At 36.0% G+C, this 24,918-nt stretch overlaps 1 long non-coding RNA gene across 1 annotated transcript; it reads right to left on the minus strand.

Moving 5' to 3' along the window:
• Positions 1-22,912: 22,912 nt before the first annotated feature.
• On the minus strand, positions 22,913-24,605 carry LOC145058825 (uncharacterized). The gene is made up of 3 exons (XR_013686530.1): positions 24,078-24,605; positions 23,913-23,982; positions 22,913-23,239 (listed from the first exon to the last, which is right to left on the minus strand). It is a non-coding gene; the product is annotated as an uncharacterized LOC145058825 (long non-coding RNA).
• Between the last annotated feature and the right edge of the window lie 313 nt (positions 24,606-24,918).

The following is a 24,918-nucleotide window of genomic DNA, read 5'->3' on the forward strand; positions in this document are numbered from 1 at the left end:
TGGTTATTTGGGTAGACCAGTTGACCAAGAGTGCCCACTTCCTAGCCATCCATGAGATCTCATTGGTTGAGAAATTGGTCGATATTTGCGTGCACAAGATCATTGCTCGGCATGTTATTCCAGTCTCCATTGTATCTGATCGAGATGTTCGGTTCACGTCTCGTTTATGGCAAAAGCTCCATGTGGAACTGGGTACAAGATTGCAATTTTGAACTGCTTATCATCTACAGACGGGTGGTCAAAGAGAGCATACATTTTAGACACTTGAGGACATGTTAAGAGCTTATGTAATAGATTTTGGTGGGAGTTGGGACTCCTACCTCCCCTTAGCTGGATTTTTGTACAACCACAGTTATCACTCTAGTATCGGTGCGCCGCCTTTCGAGCTTCTCTATGGGAGGAACTGTCATAACCCAGTTTGTAGGGGAGAGGTTGATCATATGGTCATGGGAAGGACTGAGGAAGTCCTTCAGACAATAAAGCTCATTCAATAGATTAGTCAGAGACTTCAAGCAGCTTAGAGTCGATATAAGAGTTATGTCGACAAGTGTCGATCCAAGTTGGAGTTTTAGGTCGGGGATATGGTCTTACTGAAGGTATCACCATGGAAGGGTGTAATAAGCTTCAGGAAGATGGCCAAGTTGGGCTCCCGATATATTGGGCCATTTCTGGTGATTTCCAAGGTTAGCAAGGTAGCATACAAATTGGATTTATCTGGCGAGCTCAGCTAGACCCATAACACCTTCCATGTTTAGCAACTTCAGAAGTGTGTGGTTGATGACTCAGTGGTTGTTCCATATTGATGATATTCAGGTTGATGATCACCTAAACTATGTTGAGAGGCGATGATTTTGGATCGAAAGACAAAGACCTTGCGCAACAAGGTGGTGTCCTTGGTCAGGGTGTAGTGGCAGCACCATAAAGGTTCCGAATGGACGTGGGAACCCGAGTCTGAGATGCGGGAGTATTACCCTAATTTGTTCACAATAACTAACTTCGAGGAAGAGGTCTAGTTCAAGTGTGGAAAATTGTAACATCCTGATGTTGGGGTAATTCCAAATCTAACCCTATGTATGAAGACTATTGTTTTTTAGCCCTTGTGTATGAGAAATGTTGCAAAATGGACCATAGTGGCATTTTTCTAAATAATGGGTGTGGGCACGTACGCTGGGCATACATGGTAAAATTCCAAACCCTAATTTTTAGGGTTTGGACCTTATTTAAGCATCCTTATGGCCTCCAAGTAACTTCTCTCATCAGCCTCCATCACCTCATTCGAGTTTAGCAAGCCTTACTCCCTTGTTTAAGCATTCCTGACCTTTGGTGTTCATTTTGGAGACCTTGAAAGAGAAGGAAGGAAGTAGAATCACCTTGAAAGATTGATGAAGCTTTTGGATTTGGGATCCTCATCTACTTAGCAACCTTCAAGAGGTATAACGTTCTGAACTTGGCTTGTATTTCTTTAGATCTTGTTAGATCTTTATTCATGAAGCATTTTGGTCCCACGTATTAAGCTTATGAGTATGGCATGTTCCAACCCATATAAGTTGTCCTTTCAGAAGTTTTGAGATGTCTAGAAGCATAAACATATGATCTTGGCTCTTAGTTCTTTCCCATGCATGTGCTAGGATATCCTAATAGATTAAGAAGTTAGGGTTTGTTGGTATTAAGCACTTCTAGACATGCAAAGTTATAAAGTTGGAAAATTTATGACTTATAATCATATATTGGGCTTAAATATGAATTTGGACATAAGGACTTGATATATTCAGATCTCAATAAGAAGTTGAGGTGGCCAGGTGCGTACGCTAGGCATACCAAATGGTACGTTGCGCGTCCCTTGACTTTTTGGTCAAGATGAGTACGCCACGTGTTCAGCTAGGAATGCCCAATGTACTCGGCTGGGTTGACTTGAATGGGTGGACTCAGTTGGGTTGACTCGGCTGGCTGTTGACTTTGAACTTTTGAGCAAGGTTGACCTAAGAGTAGTTTGGGTATTTTAGGCCTCTTAGGGTTATTAACTAACCTTAGGTCTCTAGTTTTTTTAGGTGATCGATAGAGTTAGTGTTGGAGTTGTACTCGGTGTTGAGTACTTTTCTGTTACTTGTCGGACTGAGATGTGAGTTTTCCTCACTATACTCGTGGGTCGATAGCACCAATACTGACCCACTAGATAATGTATCCTGGTTATAGGATAGTGTTATACTAGTATATGGTTGATTAGTAGATCTGTATGGTTATCTATACTTGTTTGAATTTGTGTTTATGTTTATCTATTATATATATTGACATATTGTGGTTGGTTTGAGGCAGTCCTGCTTTGTGTTGAAGGCCAAGACACTCGGGGAGGTCCAGATAGGCTATAGGCCCTTTAAAGTTGTCTAGTCTGGCCGAAGGCCCGTATAGCGGTCCAAATATGTTGTAGGCCTTATGAGGCGGTCCAGTCAGGCTGAAGGCTCATTTTTGTATGCTTTTTTTGTTATGTTGTGCAATGGTACTTTGGGAGAACTCGCTAAGCTTTGGCTTATATTTTTAGTTCATTCTTTCAAGCACTTCAGAGGATCGTAGGAAAGCGAAGGCATGATCATGCACATCTTCTTGTTTTTATGACATCAGGTCTTGGGATACTCTCATTTTGAATAATACTTTTGAAATAATGGTATTTTAAACACTTTATGGATGAAATGGGTTGTTTTTGAAAATTTTAAATGTTTTTGATTTTTGATGTCGAACGAGGTGATGGAGGCTAAGGATAGAAGAGACTTGGAGGCCATAGGGATGCTTAAATAGGATCCAAACCCTAGTAATTATGGTTTGAAATTGTACCACATATGCCCAACATATAATATGTTCGCATAGTGTATGTACCCACACCCATTATTTACAAAAATGCCACTATGAGCCATTTTGCTAACTTTCTCATACACAATGGCGAAATACTATAAGTCTCGATAATAAAGAGATAAATTTGAAAATACCTCAACGTCAGGATGTTACAATTCTCCCCCACTTGAACTAGACTTCGTCCTTGAAGTCCGCTACTACAAACAATTCCGAGTAATGCTCCCGTATCTATGACTCGGGTTACCATGTCTATTTGGAACCCTTCTGATGTTGCCACTGGACCTGGACCAATGATGCCACCTTGTTGTGCAAGGCCTTCCTCTTCTGATCTAAACTTTCCAGTAATCTCTTAATGTAGTTTAGGAGATCATCCACCTAAACATCATCCAAAGGAATAACTATTGAATCATTAGCCACATACTTCCACTGCTGCGAAACATGGAAGGTGTTGTGGATCTGGTTGAGCTCCTTAGGCAAATCCAATTTATACGCTACCTTGCTAACCCTGACAATAACCTGAAAGGTCTGATATACCGGGGCCCCAATTTGCCCTCTCTTCCAACTCATATCGACGCTTGTTGGTGTAGCTCTTTTTATGACTCTAGGTTGCATGCAACCTATGTCTAATCTGCTGAATGAGCTTTGATGTCTGAAGGACTATCTCAGTCCTCCCCAATACTTTATGACGAATCTCTCCCCAACATACCGGGGTATGGCACCTCCTCCCATAGAGAGGCTCAAAAAGTGGTGAGCTGATACTATATTGATATTTGTTGTTGTATGAAAACTTAGCTAAGGGAAGGTAGCACTCCCAGTTACCACCGAAGTCTATGACACAAGCCCTCATCATGTACTCTAGTGTCTGAATGGTCTGCTCTTACTGACCATCAGTCTGCAGATGATAAGAAGTGCTGAGATTTAACCTCGTACCCAGTTCCTCATTGAACTTCTGCTAAAAACAAGATGTGAAACGAACATCTCAATCAGATACAATGCAGACTAGAATACCAAGCCGAGTAACAATCTCGCGCACATAAAAATCCGCCAATTTCTCATTCGAAGAACTCTCTTGAATGGCTAGAAAGTGAGTATTCTTGGTCAGATGGTCCACAATAACCCATATCGCATCGAAACCCTTAGCTGTTCTAGGAAACATTGTGATGCAATCCATAGTGATATGTTCCCATTTCCATATGAGAAGTTCCAATGGTTGCATCTTGCCATGCGACCTCTGGTGCTTGGCCTTGACCATCAGACAGGTTAAGCACCTCTCAACATACCAGGCTATCTCTCTCTTCATGCATGACCACCAATAATTTAGCCTCAAATCCTTATACAACTTGGTGGATCCGGCGTGTATCAAAAACCTAAACTTGTGCACCTCCACCAGCATAGTCTACCTGACCCCACTAAAGTCTAGCACCTAGATCTGTCCCTATCAGGTCAATGATCCATGACTGTCAGTGGCGAATCTGCCAACCTCACCCATGAGTCTCTCCTGCTTCCAATTCTCCTTCTTGACTTCCTCAGCCTGAGCCTCCCTAATCTGATCAAGAAGCAGAGAATCAACTGATATCCTCATACACATACTATGAATAAAGGAATTAGTTGTCTTGCAGCTCAAAGCGTCAGCAACCACATTCGCTTTCCTTGGTTGATACATAATCTCACAGTCATAATCCTTGACTATGTCAAGCCACCTACATTATCTCTTATTCAGATGAGGATGATCCGTTAGATATTTTAAACTCTTGTGATCCGTGTAAATAGTACACCAGACCCCATACAAAAAATGCCGCCAAATCTTAAGAGCAAACACCACTACTTCCAACTCCAGATCATGAGTCGGATAGCGAACCTCATGCGGCTTTAGCTTCCGAGATGCATAAGCGATAACCTTCCCTCATTGCATAAGTATTGCTCCCAGATCGGTGATAGATGCATAACAAAATACTACAAAGTCCTCAACACCCTCAGGGAGGGTCAACAATGGTCTCTCACATAACTTCTGCCTTAACATCTCAAATGCAACCTGCTAGTCACGTTCCCAACAAAAATCTATGCCCTTCCTCGTCAGACTAGTGATGGGTACTGTAATCTTGGAAAATTCATGAATGAATCTCCAATAATACCCTACTAATCACAAGAAACTCCTGATCTCCGAAGGAGACTTCGTGGCCTCCCACTGCATATCTGCCTCAATTTTGGCCGGATCTACCAAAATATCATCCTAATTAAAAAGGTTCCCAAAGAATTGGACCTCTTGTAACCAAAAATAGAACTTTAAGAACAAATTATATAGCCGTTCTCACTTCAAGACTCCAAGAAGATCTCGAAGGTGCTCCTCGTGCCGTTACCTACTATTAGAATACACCAAGATATCATCAATGAACACAATAATTGATCGATCGAACATGGGCCTGCATATCTGATTCATAAAATCCATAAACACCGAAGGCGCATTGGTGAGCCCAAATGGCATCACCACCAGCTTGTAATGACCACAACGAATTCAAAACGCGGTCTTATCCATGTCCTCCTCTCTAACCCTCACCTGATGATACCCTGACCTCAATGCATTCTTGGAGAACCAAGATACACCATATAACTGATCTAAGAGGTCATCAATCAGCGGAAGGGGATAATGGTTCTTAACTTTCAACTTGTTCAACTCCCGGTAATCAATTCAAATCCAATGCGAACCATCCTTCTTCTTGAAAAACAATATTGGGGCTCCCCATGGAGAACTGCTTGGTCTGATGAACTGCTTGCCTAACAGCTCCTGAAGCTGAGAGGACAACTCTTGTATCTCAGGCAGTGTTAATCGGTATGGTGCCTTGGCGATCGGAGCCGCACCTGGAACCAAATCAATCATGAATTCAATCTGCCCCTTATGAGGCACTTGGGGTAACTCCTTTGGAAATACATCATCAAACTCACCGATGACAGGAAAATATGAAACTGAAGTCTGCTCCCTAAACCGAGTATCAATCATATAGGCAAGATAACCCATATAACTATGCTGAATATACTGCCAAGCCCTAACAGCAGAACAAAAAATCTGACCCGATCGTGGTACCTTCTACGTAGATAACCAGTTCTCCCCCACTTAGGGTTCGAACCACCATCCACTAACCCTCACAGTCTATCGTAGCACCAAACCTGCTATGTGAATCCATACCCATTATCACACACATCCCCTATAGGGATAGCAATCAAATCGATCGGATAAGGTAGCCCAAAAATCTCCAAAACAAAACCTTGATAAACCCTGGATAAAGAAACCCCGTATTCGTTGGCAAAGAAAAGCCACAACGGAAACTCTAACTCCCCAATAGGCATGTCAAACCCCCTACTGAACGTCTGGGATACAAAAGATCGACTCGCACCCGAGTCAAAAAGCAAAAGATCAAACAAAGCGTTCACTAAGAAGGTACATAACAACATCATAAACATAAGCATATCATAAAATAACACAACATAATATAAATAGAAACATACTAGTAATGACGTCTGGCGCCACCCTTGCCTCCTCGGTAGTGAGCTGGAAAGCACGACGTCGAGCCCTCGGGGGAACCGACCTACCCTGGTGCCCATCAGTGATCCTCATAGTGGCTGGTGTCGGGACCTGTGTCGGCTTGAAAGCGAGTAATAGACAGTTGACCTTCATATGGCCAACCTAATCACAATGGTAACAAATCCTGGAGCATGGTATTGGGGCTGGATGGCAACAATATCTCGCAAAATGTCTCTCTTTGCCACATTTGTGGCATCCAGCAGATAATCAGCAAGAACCCTCGTGAACCTTGCCCCACTTGCCATAAGTGCGAACCTTTGGCTCCCATATCTCAAATCAGTAGGTCTGAACTGCTTCGCTGCAGGCTATGACTAGGCTGGTGCCTGCCTCAGCTCCCTAGACTAGACTTCCATCTCAATCTCATGCCTCCTCATGGCCTCCTGCAACTCAATGAGTGAACCATATCGCTGAGTGAATACAAACTAATGGATGTTCGTCTTGAGCATGCTCAAGTATCGGGTCATATTAGCTTGCTCAGAAGCAGCAAAGTAAGGACAAAAAACAGCCCTCTCTGTAAATATTTTGGTGATCTCAGTCACCGAATCCGTCCCCTGCCTTAACTCCAAATACTCCTGAGCCATCCTTTCCCTTTCCACCAAAGGGACATATCTCGAACGAAACATCTCAGCAAACTGCTCCACATAACAGCATCCCTTTGCTCAGGAATGTACGAGCTAGTAACCAACCTCCACCAATCCTTTGCGTCGGAACGAAGAAGGTTCTGCACGTACTTGACTTTCTAGTCAACAGGGCAAGAACACGTGAAGAAACAACCCTCCACATCAGATAACCATCTCATCGCAGAAATCGGATCGCGGAATCCATCAAAAACTAAGGGCTTTGTATTGTCAAAGTCCTGATACCGAAAGGTTCTCTCCCCACCAATCCCTGCAGCAACGACAACTATGGTAGCTACAACAGCGACAGCCTCAGTAAGAGTAGCATATCGCTCATCAAAAAGGTCGATTATAGCGGTCTTTATAGAACAAAACATCTCTGACATTGATATACGGAAAGCAGCAGCCACCTCAGTGGCGATGGCCTCCTGAATCTAGTCATCAATCATCCCAGCCCATCCTGGCCGCCCGATCCTAATCCAGAACATGATCCTTGCTTGAACACCATATTAAAAATAAACCAGAGCATATCAGATTTCCATAATTCATATAATAACAACATTCCAAACAAACAAACCCTCAGAGTTTGTGACTTCTTTGTAGGGTGTACGGGTCCTGTGCGTGTCTCAACTACGAGCTCATACTACCTTCCACACCTACCCGTAGTTGTCTCAATGATCATCACAACCGCCCAAACAGATACGACAACTAGGATACACATACATCCTATCCTCACCCTCTCAAGGGTAGCTAAACAATTCTTCTCTACTAGCTTCTCACATAAATACTCACCCATGAAACTTCCACTAACCATGTAGCACTCGCGTATGATAATCATACATAACACTGGATCCTATAGACAGTCGAATATTTGATTCCACCCTAAGCCCACAACCAAACAAGGAATAGGAAATAAGGCCAAATCAAACATTCACAGGCTATAAAATCTTATGTATATTTTTAATGCTTACACTTAGCAACTACAGTAATGATGTCAATTCCATGCAAGAAATAACCCTAGACTATCAAGCATCATACATCAGGCAATTCTATCATGCAATTCTTGAACATCCTTAGCCTGTCACTAGCATCCTGTTCTACAATAAATATCATATCAAATAACAGTGTGGTAACTTAGGGTATACTTTCTTACTCCGACTGATCATACACATCACATCCTTCCTTGGTTATTTTTTTACAACAATTTTTAAATCATTTTTAAAACTTCTGCAATTCATTAGTTTGAGTCTGGATTCATACGGATGTTCCTCCAATTCACTCAAACCAAGGCTCTGATACCAACTTGTAACATCTCAAAAATCACAGCAAATTTAAACTTTTCAAAAACAACCCATTTGCTTAAAAATGTTTACATAACCATTGTTTCCAAAAACATTATTCAAAAAATCATAGTCTCCCAAGATCCAACAACATAAAACCAAGGATGTAAACGGTCACGCCTTCGCCTTGCCATGGTCTACAGAAGCACCTGAAACAAAACTAAAACTCTAAGCCAATGCTAAGTAAGTTCCCCTGAAGTACCATCACATAAACATAACAAACAACAACATGCATACAGAGCCTTCAACATGACTAGACTGCCTCACCACACCTTCGGCCTATCTAGACCACTCTCTTGGCCTTCGACCTAACCGGACTGCCTTGTAGGCCTTCAGTCTATCTGGACCGCCCTGGGTAGCATGGCCTTCAGTTTATCAGTTGGCCTGCCTCAACCTAGTAAACCATAACATATCCATACATAACATTATCAATCAATAACAACAAACATAGGTATGGACTACCAGTCTAATCACATATCAAGTACCACATAACTCCACATAACCGCATACCATAAAATAGGATATTTAATCCAATGGGCTAACATTGGCTCCTTCGACCCATAAGTATAGTGAGGAAAACTCACCTCTTAATCCGAACATAGTTTGAATGAATCTCCGCTCCGACAACCGGCACTACTCGAATCCTAGTAATCAATACATTTGCCATTCTAGATTAATAATAATTCCCAAAATACCCTGGGTCAAACTTGGTCAAAGGTCAATAGTCAATTCAACACCCAACCGAGTCAACTCAGCCGAGTCGACCTAGCTCTCCTTTGTACATGGGGTGTACTCGTTGGTTGACCAGCCGACATGGCTCTGACCGCGTACACGCAACGTACCACCTCATACGTCCAGCTTACACACCTGGTCAGCTCTTTTCCTATTCAGATCTTATTACAGCAAGTCCTTACGTCCAAAGTCAAATCCAAGCCCCAAATAACGTTCTTGACCATCAAGTTTCCAACTTTATGGTCTTGCTTGGCCAAAAAGTGCTTAATACCAAAGATCTCATACACTTAAACCATTAAGACCTATAAACACTTGAATGGAAGGGAATAAGTGATCAAGTTCACATTTTTATGCCTCTAGGCACCTCAAAACATCTTAAAGGACGGCTTGAATGGGTTGAAGTAGCTTATACTCAAACTACCCAACTATTGGGACCAAAAGGACACAAATTCAATGCTAACTTAGATCTATGCTTATCTTTCATCAAGTTCAAAGTGTTTTTCCTAAAGGTGATTACAAATGATGAGGAGATTCTGGATCCAAAGAGCTCTACTCCTCCAAGATGATCTTCTCTTCTTCCTTTTTCCTTCAAGGTGACCAAAACACACACTCAAAGCTCAAAATGGATCAAAGATAGATTAGGTTTGTTTAAGGGAAAGGATAAGCTGGAGGCTGAAGAAAGTGGGTGGGTTGAGGGACTTAAGGATGTTTAAATAGGGTCCAAACCCTAAAAATTAGGGGTTGAGGATTTCTCACGTACACCCTGCGTAATGGGTGTACGCCACCGTACTCAGCCTGTGCATTACACTTAGCATACACAACGTACATCCATCGTACTAAGCCTCAACCTGAATTTACAAAAATACCACTTTAAGCCATTTTGCTAACTTTCTCATATACAAGGGCTAAATACTATAGGTCACGATATTAAAAGGGGTAAATTTGAAAGTACTTACACGTCGGGATGTTACAATGTTGATCATTCGACATGAGCTAGAAACACATGGTTCTTTTGAATGCTACAAAGCACATCTAGTTACCTAGTCGATGATAGAAAACCCCAATAAATTGGCATTGATTGTCACAAACCATTTAGCCTAGTCATAATACCTTCCATCATCTGTACGATCTTAAATTTACCTTGATCCAAAGCATAATTTAGATGTTAAAAACAAGAAACCATATACATGCATCAGCTAATTAATAGGCTTTTGTGATCCAAATGATCTCGATTTTGTTTGTGTTCTAAATAAGTTTCGATATGGCCTCTAACAAATGCCTCGTGCTTAGTATAAAAGATTTACTGACTTTGTACTTTGATTGGTTTCACTCATAGCTATATGACCACTCCCTTTTTATCTACCCACAAGGTAATGATGTTACATATTTATTATTGTATGTTGATGGTATAATTCTCACTACATTTTCTAACACTTTACGACACTGCATGATGAGATCTTTTTGTAAAGAATTTGCCATCAAAGATCTAGGTCTAACTTATTTACTTCTCAATCATTGTTGTTATATGTCACAAAGATGGTATGCAATTCTGTAAAAAAACAATAAACCAAAGAAATTATTGAGGTTGTCGGTATCTCCTCTTGCAAACCGTCCAACACCCTTGTTGAGACAAATCTAAAACTCGATTCGTCGGATAGTGACCCAATTCATGACGTAACATTCTATCATATTCTATCATAGGTGGGTTGGGTCAGTTGAATACCTTATATTCACTCGGTCTGATATCACTTATTCCGTCCAGCAAGTTGTCTACATATGCACGACCTAAAAGTTGTTTACCTCCATGATCTTAAACGAACAATTAGTTATCTATATTGCATACTTGATCATAGAATATACTTATCCAAATATGTCTCCTTCGTATTGTTATGTTAAACTGATGTTGATTGGGGTGGATGCCCCGACACTTGTGGACCGAAATTCGACTATTATGTTTTACTTAGTGACAATTTTTTCATGGTCTTCCAAGAGAAAATCCACTATTTCCCTTTTAAGCGTTGAGGCTGAATACCATAGAATTGCACTTAAATATTGTTTTTGAGGCTTGTTGGCTACACAACCTACCTCTTTGAACTCCATTATTTGAACTCCATTATTTGTTAACAAAGGCATTATTGTATATTATGGAATGTTAGTGCTTTTTATCTTTTGGGTAATCCGGTTCAACATCGAGGACTAAGATGAAGTACGAGTTCTTCACGCCCCCATGGTATTAGTTAGCCTACTCTTCTAATGGCTTTCCTCATGTTCTCTTTGATGATATCTGCAACAATTTTAGCATTCAGCCACCTAGTGCTTCGACTATGGGGGACTATTAGACTAGTCACATTCCTTTATATTTCCTTGGTACACAAGTTTACTTGATAAACAATTCTTTATGTTTTCTTGGTGCACACCTTTCCTTTTGTAAGTATTCGATTAGGTTAATATGTTGCATATTTTAAGTTACTCTTCATGTATATATTGTCTGATTGTCACATTATTTAATGAGAAACCAAACAGTTATACATTCTTATAGGCGCATCAGGAACCAAGTAAAACATATATTTTATAATACATGCCGAATACTTTGTTTGATTTTTCCGGCCAACACTTGCTTGTTTATATTTTTAGTATAGTAACAATCCATTTATTAAACTACGATTACTATTTCAATATTGTTCAAGTAAAATTCTAATTTCTTATATAGGACGATTTATAATGTTGTAAGCGCTTCAATACATATCCATAGCTTTCGATCCATTTGGTCCATTGCTAGACATGTTAAAAACAAATATTAACCCAAATGTTAGTTTGACTTGAAGTAAATAAATTAGAAGTATCATCTCTAACGATTTTATAAAATGTTGCTTGAAAAAAGGGGAAATAGCAATCAGTTTGGCAAAAACGACCATTGTCCAAACAATGGGTCGCATTTCATGTCTCACATTTTTTTTTTTTTTGACATTTGACCCACGGCCAATTTTGTGTCTTGAAGTTTCTTGTGATTTAGGTTAAGCGTTTCCTGGTTTGTAGGATTCCTGTTTTTACACTCATAAATAAAAAAGAATATATATATATATATATATATATATATATATATATATATATATATATATATATATATATATATATATATATATATATATATATATATATATATATATATATATATAAAAGTGAGAACTCGTGAGAAAATCTTAGAAAAATTGAAAAAAATCTAAGGGAAAATACAAATCATAAAATCGAGCATAGATCTATATCATGAGAAAAAAAAATTGGAAAAAAATAACTTTGCATCATTAAAATTAATCCATGATTCAATTTTAATGATCTAATTTTTTTTTCAGCTTTTTTTCTCCCGAACATAGATCAATGCTCGATTTTATAATTTGTATTTTTTTTATATTTTTTTTTCAATTTTTTTAAGATATCCTTACGAATACTCACTTTACAATAAGTCCTCACTCGATTAGGCATATAACAACCATATATATATATATATATATATATATATATATATATATATATATATATATATATATATATATATATGGTTGTCATATGCCTAATGTTAGATATAGTACCATTAAAAACTACATAATTATAACAAAACGCAATCAAATTTCTCTACCATCTTTCTTGCATCCTCTACTAGAGCTTATGCTAAACTTTGTATATATTATTATGGAATTTTATAAGTTTAATTGTGCACCACAAACAATATATAAGAATATTTTACCAACTACTTGTAGGTCTCCAAATTGAAATTTAATACAAATAACTACATTAAAAGATTGAAATTGTTCATTAAAAAACACACTAAACCTCTTTCCATAAGCCATTATAGAAAACCATACAAGTATGCATAAGATAGGTATTGAATGAAGTTATGAAACCTACTAGAGGTCTAATAAAAACACATTTGAAATAGATAGATATTGAGGATAAATCATGAAATCAAATATAATGAGTTCAAAGGCAATAGGAAGAAACTAACAATAAAAGAAAAATGTGTTGTTTAATCAAAATGAAGTCAATTTTGATGGTTCTATACCTAACATTACAGACATGACAGCCACATATTCAATTTTTCCATATATATATATATATATATATATATATATATATATATATATATATATATATATATATATATATATATATATATATATATATATAGGTTCAGGTTAATTTGAGACCATTCTAATTTTATGAGACCGTGAGACCAACTCTAAAAATAATTTTAAAATGCAAAATAAATGGAAAAATCCAAAAATTCTTTTTTTAAATATTATTTTCGGAACTTGAATTAACTAAAAAAATAAAAAATAAATAAATAAAAGTAAAAAAAAAAATCCGTTTTTTTTTAAATACGTGATATATTCTAATAGAATATTACACTGACATATTCTAAAAAATAATTTTAAAATGCAGAATAAATGGAAAAATCTAAAAATTATTTTTTTAAATATTATTTTCGGAACTTGAATAACTAAAAATAAATAAAAAAATAAAAAAAATCCATTTTTTTTGAAAAATACGTGAAATATTCTAATAGAATATTACACTGTACATATTCTAAAAAATAATTTTAAAATGTAAAATATATGGAAAAATCCAAAAATTCTTTTTTTAAATATTATTTTCGGAACTTGAATTAACTAAAAAAATTAAAATAAATAAAAATAAATAAAAAAAATAAAAAAAATACGTGTTACGGTCTTACAAAATTAGGCCGTCTCAAATGAACCTAACCCTATATATATATATATATATATATATATATATATATATATATATATATATATATATATATATATATATATATATATATATATATATATATATATATATATATATATATATATATATATAAGGAAATGTGAATATTTTTGTAACTTTCTTTAAACAAGTAACAAAATAAATAAACGAATTATGAAGTTATGAAAATTATGAAGTATCCTATTAACTACAAAACTTCGACACGAGGAGAGGTTGCTTGCACAGGCGAATTCCTGTGATTTTATCAGTGACTTAATATAGTTTAGGACTTTAACAGGTAACTTTTGACCTGCTCAATTCATTAATCTAATTTAACATTTAGTTAACTTTACAAATATGACCCTATAAAAATGAAACAGCGATTTTGTTTTCTATTCGTATTAATAAGTTTTTTTTAAAAAGGCTCATTGGTGGTTAAAAGTTAGATTCATTAAGTTAATTAAATGGTGTATGCTGGAATTTGAACCCGCAACCTTAATCTAAAAGGCTTCCACCTCTGACAAACGGGATAGTCTCATATTCACAGGAATAAGAAGTAATATCGTTTAAAATGACCCTAATGTCAAATATTATTTTTTGGACGGCAGTGAAGTCATATCGTTAAGCATTTTCAATTACAAAATAAGACCAACAACCTTGAAAGAATTTAATGTTACGAATTAAATCAAGTGTAACGTTTTCAATATTTAAGAAGTCGCACATTCACATTCTAAAAACGACGTTAATCGTCAGACACCTATTTCTTGACCATATGTGCTTATATGTTTGAATATCTACAAGGAACATAAGTTAGGCAATCGCTGTAAACTGTTATGTTAGTTGATCACATTTCTAGAAAAAGGGGGCATCAAAGGGGAGAATATGTTGGCATTCCGTTGAAGATGGCCTTTACCGACTGATAAGAGGCTGTCGCATTTTAGCGCGTAGGTAATCTTCACCGACGGTTGTACTGACAGGATACCGACGAATATGTTTGTCAAAAACTACAGACGGAGTATTGGAGTTGAATCACCTAAGGAATAGCAACGAACTATCGACTGAAGAGTGTTTGACCTTATTTGACCAATTTACTGACGGATATTATATAATAATAACAATAATAGGAAATGGAAAGAGGATATATGTTAAAGCTTATTAAATTCTTTGTAATTTTGCGACGTCTGATAAAAACACGTTTTTATTGGTTTCCATCGTATTTTGCGATGACATCATTTTTCGTCGTTATTCCGTCAGAACCCCGTCATTAAATTAGGGCTCCTCCGATGAGGGGTGTTAGTTGTGATGGATCGGTTTGATCCGATTCAATCAAGTGAATTCAAATTGATTTCTGTTTTCAAAACATTGATCTGAATAGTCCAAACTAAATTCAAATCCGATCTGATCAAGTCCAATTACAATTGGTTGGATCTGTTTTATAATTTGGTTCTAGAAAACCGAAACATTTTAAAACGACAGATAATTATAAAATTACCCAACTTTACATAAGAAACGAAAACAAATTATTTAGTTGTGATTTGAAATTTATAAACAATTACTAAGAAGATATATTATAGTTAAATATTTTACAGATAAAAAACTTTTTAAAGAAAATGCATATTAATTTTTTTATCGGGTAAACGTTTTGGACCTATTTGAAATAAATAAATTACAAAAGTAATAAATAACTATAGATACATATTATAAACAAATAACGAATAAATGTTTATTCGGTTCTTATTTTATAAACAAAAATCAACCTGGAATCTAAAATAATAATTCGTTTTTGTTGAAACCAATCCAAAAATCCGAATATCTGAACCAAATTTTCCATTTCAAACTGTCCAACTGGACAATTCGGTTTTATCCAAATAGTGAACAGCTTTACCTCCGATTGAATAATTTCGTCAATGATTTCCGACAGAATAATTCCATCGGTGATTTTCGTAGGTATTGCACCACTTTTCTAGTAGTGTCATCGAAATTTCATAGTGTTTTAAACATATTCTTGGAAGCTTATTGGAGTTCAAGCCAATTGTGCTAAGGACGTTTTTGGTGTCATAAACACCCTCACGCTTATGTAGAATTTCAACATTCAATCCTCTAGCTAGCACATTGAAGTATGAAATCAACATTTAGGGCGTGCAAAAGATCCCACAATACTTACAAAATATATCATGATGTTGTGTATGCAACCACTACTCTGAAGTCTGATATTTGTCATCTAAGTTCTAATGTGATGTGTGGTTACACTCATAATTCAATCCGTTGACCTTATGAATATAACAACGAAAGTCTTATATTTTATATAATTAGTGTTTGATTATGTTGAAGAGGAGGGTTCAACTAATGATGATGGTGTGATGAATATTTGAAGACTTTCTTTAATATACATGTGATGCTCCGTACTTTAGAAAATACATTTATGGTGTAAATATGATTATTTGTTTGACCGGTAACAATTTAATAAAGAGAAATTGAATAAATTAACCATATTTTGCTTTCCTGTATTTTTTTTTTAAATAACTCATTTAATTTTTATTTTTTTTTGGAAAATAACTACTTTCTCCGTAATGAGCCGTTCCGGAACAAACTCGGACTCGTTTTTTTGGGGGGCGGGCCGATCGGGTGTCCTCTGCAACCCACTTTTAGACCCGGTCCAACCCGACCCGGTTTTGTGTCCCCCTATAAATACTCATTGGAGTTACTTTATTTGACATACTTATTCCTCAGACCGTTTGGAACCTACATTCCGGAGACGTTTCTAACCCGGTAAATCACAAACGTCTTCTTCTTTTGAGGGCGTTCCAGAGATTCACTTTTTAATTGGAAATGTTTCCGGAATCTATACTCAGAATTTCAGAATTGTGATCCGGAATAGTTGTCCAGCGCAGTGTACTTCGGATTTCCCTCCGGAACATACATGCGAAATTGCTTGATTAATGTTTCTTGTGCAATTACCCCTCACACCTGTGCAATAACCGTAACATTCTAATTTTCAGAATAAATTTTTTATTATAAAAATAGAATAAACACTTATTTTCATAAGGTTACATCCAAGTCAAAACCACTTGTTCAGAAACTATAATTAAACATTAGAGTTATAAGAAAAACAATGTGGAATCTCAAATAATAAAACTATATGTGTGTACAGTCTGGTCTTCACAGTTTGAAAAGTACCTAAAAAACATTTAATCTACAATGGTAAACACAAAACTTAGTGAGTTCTCCAAAATATAACATATAATAATATACATATAAGCATACATACTAGGGGTGTTTGCGGTGCAGTTTGGTACAATTTAGAGTTAAAATCACAGACCGTACCGTATATGCAGTTTGAGTTTTTTGGAAACCGCACCACAAAGGTTGTAAACCATGGTGTGCGTTGTGGTTTGATACGGACGGTTTTGTGCGGTGTAACGAATAGCCTAACATATTTACAAAATAAAATTTGAGGCGACGATATTAGAGTTTGATCATAAAACGCGTAACATTTTATTAAACTTAGGTCTATAATTACAATATAACATTCTCTCGGCTCTTTGTGGTATTACATGTGTATATGGAGAACAATAAGCTTTATACAACATATTTATATAAAGTTTATATCTCTTATTATTAGTCTAAGCTGGCGACTAGTAAGATAACTTTTATTAAGATATATAATTCTAGTACATTTTAGGAAACATAATCATTAAGGATTACAAGGCCGGTCCTGAGGATTCAAATGCCCAGGACGATCAGGTAAAGAAAAGCGCTTAGGCCTAACGTTCAACGATTTAAATTAGATTAACTGAAGTTTTTTTCGAACGACAATAAACGTTACAGAAATAAATATAGCAAAATCATACTATTTTATTAAGTAATCACATATTGAAACAGCTAACCGAAGACTCGTGAAGCTTTTCTAGCATTTTATATCCGTTCAAAATTTAGTTACCGAATTCCCAAAAAAGTTCTCCAAGTTGGTAGTTCCTTACATACCATACATCTACCATAAGAGAAAGACATGGTTTGAAAATTGGCAACTAACCTAGAATATATATATATATATATATATATATATATATATATATATATATATATATATATATATATATATATATATATAAAAGAAATGACAAATTTGCTCAAATAATAGGCAATGACTAGTGGTCGTTCTTTAATCAATTGTTTTTATTAAAGTAGCCATTTTGGTTCAGCTCTCCTTCAAACTATGAACAAATAAGATAAAAAAATAAGTATGTAGTGTTGTTGTTGTACACGACATAAAAGAAAGAGAAAACCCATGAAGCTTGTTTCTTTGTTTTCAAAAGGTTGTTGCTATTAACCTAAGAACAAAAGGCTTTAAATTGCCTACAAAACTTCCAACGTCAATAAACAAAATCAATATAAAACCTAGCCACTGCCCCGAGAAAATAAGACAGTCCTATAACTAAGTACACCAATGTTTACTGACTTTTTCAAATATTTTTTATTCAACCATTAAATAAAACTAACTAAAAGACTAAATATTTGACTCAAGTACCCATTTTTGACTAAACTCAGAATGAAACCCAACAAGCCATAAATCCGGTTTGATTACAAAATCCATACACAAAAATGTTGTTTATAGTTATTTATTTATTCATTCTATGAATATAAAATAGATTAGATTTGTTATGACAATTAAACTAGGTATATACACTGATTCTTTGTTCATTTTATGTATTCTATTATATCATTTTATTTATCATTTTATTACTATAGAAACAATTTTGTGAGGCAAAACATCAAACACATATAATGCATACAGATTACGCCCTCATGAAGTAGAAAAGTCATTATGTATTCTATTATATCATTTTATTTATTCATTTTATGACTATAGAAACAATTCTGTGAGGCAAAACATCAAACACATATAGTGCATACAGATTACGCACTCATGAAGTAGAAAAGTCATTAAAGTATTCAACATTTAAGTAGCATGTGTTGTTCAGCAAGTTTGAACCACTTAATTTTTAAAACATAATTTTCATATTTCTATTAATTTGTACAACAATATAATTATCATATATGGGAATAACACTAAAACTCAATGAACTTATCAAAAGAAATCTGGTGGTGAATTCCTCTGTTGGAATACTACCAAAAAGCATTACGACATACCAAAATTCAATGTTTTTTCTATTTTAAAATTTCTTGGAATTTAAACCGTTAATTTTCATTATATTTTTATTTTTCTTCAATCAAAATAAGGAAAAAAGAGAAAGACGTGGTTGCGTTCTGTTCATCGTCACCAATTTAAAATTAAAATGAAAGAAGATTAATGTTAGGTTGAAATCGATTACCTGATTAGTAGGACTACAATCGATCGTCATATTATCGAGTGAGTTTTTGTAATCGATTAATCACCTCCGCTTGAATGATCGCTTATGCCTTCTTCTGCCTTCTACGACTGATCGATAAGAGAGTATTTGGGCCTGATCCTCAATATAACACTAAAAAAAATTGGGCCCTTCAAAAAACGGGCTCTGCCCATCTTGCTCCTGTTTATAACCGGGCCTGGTGAATTATTACCATGATAATAGTAAGGAAAATATATTGAGACTTAAGAAAAAATCATATACGTATAGAATGTTCATTTTATGGTGTGGTGCAGTTTGAACCGAAAACTTGTAATTAAAAACCGCAAATCGTACCATATAGTACGGTTTAACAAAATCACAAACCACAAACCGCACCACCAATGTTTTAAACTGCATTATGTGGTACAATCTGGTCTGGTGCGGTGCGGACGGTTTTATGTGGTTTTGTGCACAACCCTAATACACACAACGGGTCCATACCAACACAATGAGTGTCTAGGTTCACAACACTTTAGTTGATCTTGCTATCAACTCGACCCTTTTGAATGACTAGGCTCACAAGACTTTATTTGATCTTTCCATCAATACATCTTGCGAGTGTCTAGACTTACAACACCTCTTGTTGGTCTTGTTCTTGACTCAACATCTTTCTGGCCCTCAGCCTAATGTTCTACTGTCGACACCATTTTCGGAGCCTTCTCAGCAGTCACCTGCATTGCGGAGTCCGATTGCCACCCTACAACCGACTACCTTACCATTGAACGTCACCACCACAGCCCTGCTATTTGTGACATCGTGTATAGCCGGGAGAACCGCCGAAGACCGAACAATAAGCTGTGAACATCGTTGCGTGGGTCGTGAATGACCGGAAGCTCTCGGTAAGGCTAACTGCAACCCACCTCTCCTCTCCTTCGTTCTTTACTGTGAGTATGGCATCGTGTACGTTGTTGTTGCCGATGTTGGCCTTTGGTCGTTGTTTCTATTGATTCCGGCATCTTCAGCCGCCTAGTTGGTGGCTGAGAGTTTGTGGTATCGTGTCGTTTATATGCGTGTGTTTCTGCTAGAACCCGTGAAGTGTGGGTGAGGGTGTTATGTTGGCCGGAGGTGAGCCAAACCACCATGGCAGCCAACCTTGGTGGGTGCCGTTAAGCCGCCTTCTTTTGCTGCCACCAACTACCGTGAGGGGTGGTCGTGTGTGTGATTTGGTGTGTGTATGTGTGTGTAAATGATGTTCAACTTGTTTGTGTGCGTGTGTTTGGTGGTGGAATTATCTCTCGAGCCATCGCCGTGTGCGGGTGGCTGCAGTCGTGGACCGCCATCGACCACCATCGCCCGAGGTGGCAGTGGGTAGTACCCAACCTAGTGAAACCCAATTAATCTAAAACTTAACCTTGGACCTAGTTTGCATGTGTTTCGGTTGGAAACCCTAATTAGGGTTTGGAAAACCCTAATCTTTGATACTTTATTTCGGGACTTGTCGGGACCAGCGTTTTGGACCGTTGGATTGGAGTTATGAATTATGCCCGAACATATTGTATAATTGACCTAGTAGAGTGATGGACTTAATGGATTAAGTCCTTAATGGGTTAAGTGTTTTTACTTAACCCTAATCGTTATTTCATGTGAAAACCCTAATTGTGTTTGGGCTTCAATTTAGGCCTTTCTTTTGGGCTTAGGTGTCTGGGTTCTTGATGGGCCATGAGAGAACAAGTGTTTAGAAAAGGATATTTGGATTAGCTTTAGGCAAGGTTGTAAAAATCGATTGACAGTAGCTCGACGGTCGACTGGTGTTAAGGGATTAATCGGTCTTGGCAGGGATTAATCGATGATTAATCGAGGACCATAGATTATTAATAAAATATTAAAATTAATTAAATATTAATATCTCTTAAGAAAAACAAGTACTTCAAAATTAGAAAATAATAAAAATTGTAAGTTGGAAATACGAAAATATGAACATTTTGATATAATATTTGAAATTTTGAAATTTTGAAAATTTAGAGTAAAAAAATAAAGTTGGTTTTTTGAATTTTTTTTTACCTTTTTTTGACTTCTTTCGACTTTTTTGACTTTTGTTGACCGATTAATCCCGCCAAACCCGATTAATCCTAAATTTCCGATTAATGCCCTAATCCTCGACGGTTGGAGATTAATCCACGATTAATCGTCGATTTCTACAACCATGGCTTTAGGGTAAGGCCCATGTAAGTAGGTTTGGGTCCAATTAGGAAAATTGGGCCATAATTGGGTCTTGGTTGATTATTTGGCTTTTGGGCCTCCAGGGTGTGTGTTTGGGCCTTGGGATTTGACCAAGCTAGGTTAGTGGTAAAATGGTATTTTTACCCTAAGTATGGATTTATGGTTATGTATTGGAACCCAATTGTTAATTGGTTTTTATTTTGATGTTGATAGGGATCTGTCAGCCAGCAGCCAGATGGATATTCTATATGTCTATGTGTTGTATATGCTTACTGGGCGGGGCCCGATAGGTATTCTGTATGCTAGTATCAGGTTATGCATACATGATTTGTATGGGGGGGATGATTGTACAATATGTTATTATCTTTGTGATTTTCACATGTGTTTGAATGTTTATATCATTATATGGTCATGCGATTATGGGCGTAACCCGTATCTCGGTGGGTGGGGCCCGACATGCGAGTGTGGGTGGGGCTCGTGTCTCATTGGGTTGGGCCCGTTATACGAGTGTGGGCGGAGCCCGTATCTCATTTGGGCGAGGCCCGTTATATGTGTTTTATATATACGATATGTGGTATATTGGGGAACTCACTAATCTTTGTACTTACAGTTATCAGTTCTTGTTTCAGATACTTCAGTGTTCAATGGAAGCAGGGCACACACCACATGTTCCGCATTCTGTGATTTACTCTGATTCAATGATGTTTTGCTAAATCTTGACAACCATGGTTTTAATGGAAATGATATGTATGACGATTTATTAATTTATAAACAAAATATTTATGTTATTATTTTTGGGACATTACAAACTTCCTAAAACAATAAATTTTTAACATTTTTTATGACACTTTTGGTGACAGAAGGTTCCTCGGAATTTCCTAGGAAATGTGTAGCCTTAAAAAAGAATTAAAAAGTTTAAAATTTTATTGCCTAAAATCCAGAAATTTTTTTAATACAAATGACCATGGTTGCAGAAATCGGGATTAATCGGTGATTAATCGTGGATTAATCGTTTGACGTTCTCCAACCGTCGAGGATTAGGGCATTAATCGGAAATTTATGATTAATCGGGTTTGACGGGATTAATCGGCCTTGGCGGGATTAATCGGTCAACAAAAGTCAAAAAATTCAAAAAAAAGTCAAAAAAGGTCAAAAAAATTTTAAAAAATTCAAAAAAGCAACTTTCTTTTTTTACTCCAAAATTTTCAAATTTTCAAAATTTCAAATATTATACCAAAATGTTCATATTTTCGTATATCTAAATTTCCAAATTACAATTTTTCTTATTTTCTAATTTTGAAGTACTTGTTTTTCTTAAGATATATTAATATTTAATTAATTTTAATATTTTATTAATAATCTATGGTCCCCGATTAATCCCCGCCAAGACCGATTAATCCCTTAACACCAGTCGACCTTCGAGCTACCGTCAAGCGATTTTTACAACCTTGCAAATGACCAATACAAAAACAACAAATCTAAATCTAAAATTTATACTTTACAACACTAATAAAAATATACAAATAGTCTAAACCACAAAACATAATAAAAATATACAAATAGTCACTAAAATAATCTAAAGAGCATTCGATAAATTGGGTGGACTGTCGAGAGGGTTATTACCATTGCCTCTCATATTTAGACCATTTACCCTTCCATTTGTGCTTATCTTTTGGCCATTTCAGCATGTCTTTGGGTATTTTTCTTGATGAACTATATTTGTAAACTAGAACCACCACATACAACCCAATTCATGATAAATAAACATATTCTCGTAAAATCATCTCCCATTTTTCTTGTATTATCTCTTCTTTCCTATCCATAAAATAGACCAAAAATTATCAAAAAGTTTTTTATCCATAAAATAGACCAAAAATTATCAAAAAGCTTTTTATCCATAAAATAGACCAAAAGTTATCAAAAAGTTTCAAATCATTTTTTGATATTGAGAATTAAAATCATTTTCATTACATCATAATGAGATCCTTGTTCAGACCTATTTCAAAAGTTGCATCTTAATGATGAAGTTATATAATCAACATAGAGATCCCTCAAACAAATGACACTAAAGGTGAACCTAGTATACATGTTAATCAACAACAGCTTATGTGAGAAAATAAACAAACTTTTGCAAGAAAATAAAAAGCTAGAATACACATACAAAAGGCAAGTTGCATAGATGCTTTTCTCACCATTCAACTATAAAAACGATGCTTTTAAGTAGTACAAGTGCAAACAATGATATTGAATAGTTTTACTAACATCATACTCATGTTACGAAGACAAGATGAGTTTTAAGAGTCATCAAACCCCCTAAAACCAACATTTTTAATACTTTTAATATCCTAATTATAGAGCTTATAAAATTTCTTTATAGAATCTTAATATAATTTATACTACAAGTAACTTGGTCAACCCTAATTATCTATTCGAACATAATTCAATGATTAGAATTCGAAAATATTAAAAAAACTAATCAAAAATTTACCTCAAGTCTGAAAACATCTCAAAACACCGAATGTTGAAACTTTGAACTTGGAATTACTGGTTGTGTACATCTGCTTCAACAATCACTCATTTTATTTATTAGTTATATCGAAATACTAAGTAAGAACTGAGAAATCAAAAAGACGAAAAAGTAATAGAAAAATACCCTTACTTGCCCACTTGTTGCCACCTTAATCACCGCCAAAAAATAACCATACATCACCACCACCGAAGCCACTTACCATCTTGCAGAAACCACCATGTCATTGCCAAAAATCACACTTGAGAACCACTATTGCCTTCAGCTTTAATCACACCTAGAACACAAGAAAACCACATCTCGCAACCACATGTTCATCATCTTCTAAAACACCCACATAAACCTTCACCGATAACCACCTTTGCCACCACCCATTTCAGCCTCTTTCCTTGCTCATTTTCTACCATTCAGGAACCACCATAAAAAACACAACAATAAACACTAGATGTTACAACCAGAAACAACCACCCTTATACCACCAAAAACCACCGCCGCTTCCATCTCAAATCATTGACCCACCTCTAATGCCGATAATCACCATGGCCACCTTCGAGCACCCTTATAATCATCGGAAATCACCATGTAAACCACCTACAAGTTAGAAGAAAAAGAAGAAGAAGAAAATAGGAGGTTATTGTTTGGATTGATTTTAGTTGTCGGTGACAACGCAATGAAAGAAAAAAAATTAGGACAAACTATATTTTAGTGGGGTACCACAAAAAATTGGGCTAAGAGGTTTTAATTGGGCTTTGAGGGAAAATAATAAATAATATTCACTTTTCCCTGTAAGGACTTCCGAGGGATTTCTTAGGAAAATAACTTTTTTCCATACCAATTTTTTATTTTCTCTTTTATACAAATTTGTTATCCAAAAAATACTATTAACTTACGAAGTTATACTTACTATCCACATACACACACAACATATAGAAAAAAAATGTTTTGATTAATAGATAATGAAGGTGCA

The sequence above is a fragment of the Lactuca serriola genome, chromosome 6 (assembly GCF_051521515.1).
Source record: "Lactuca serriola cultivar US96UC23 chromosome 6, Lser_US96UC23_V15, whole genome shotgun sequence".
Taxonomy (NCBI): Eukaryota; Viridiplantae; Streptophyta; class Magnoliopsida; order Asterales; family Asteraceae; genus Lactuca; species Lactuca serriola.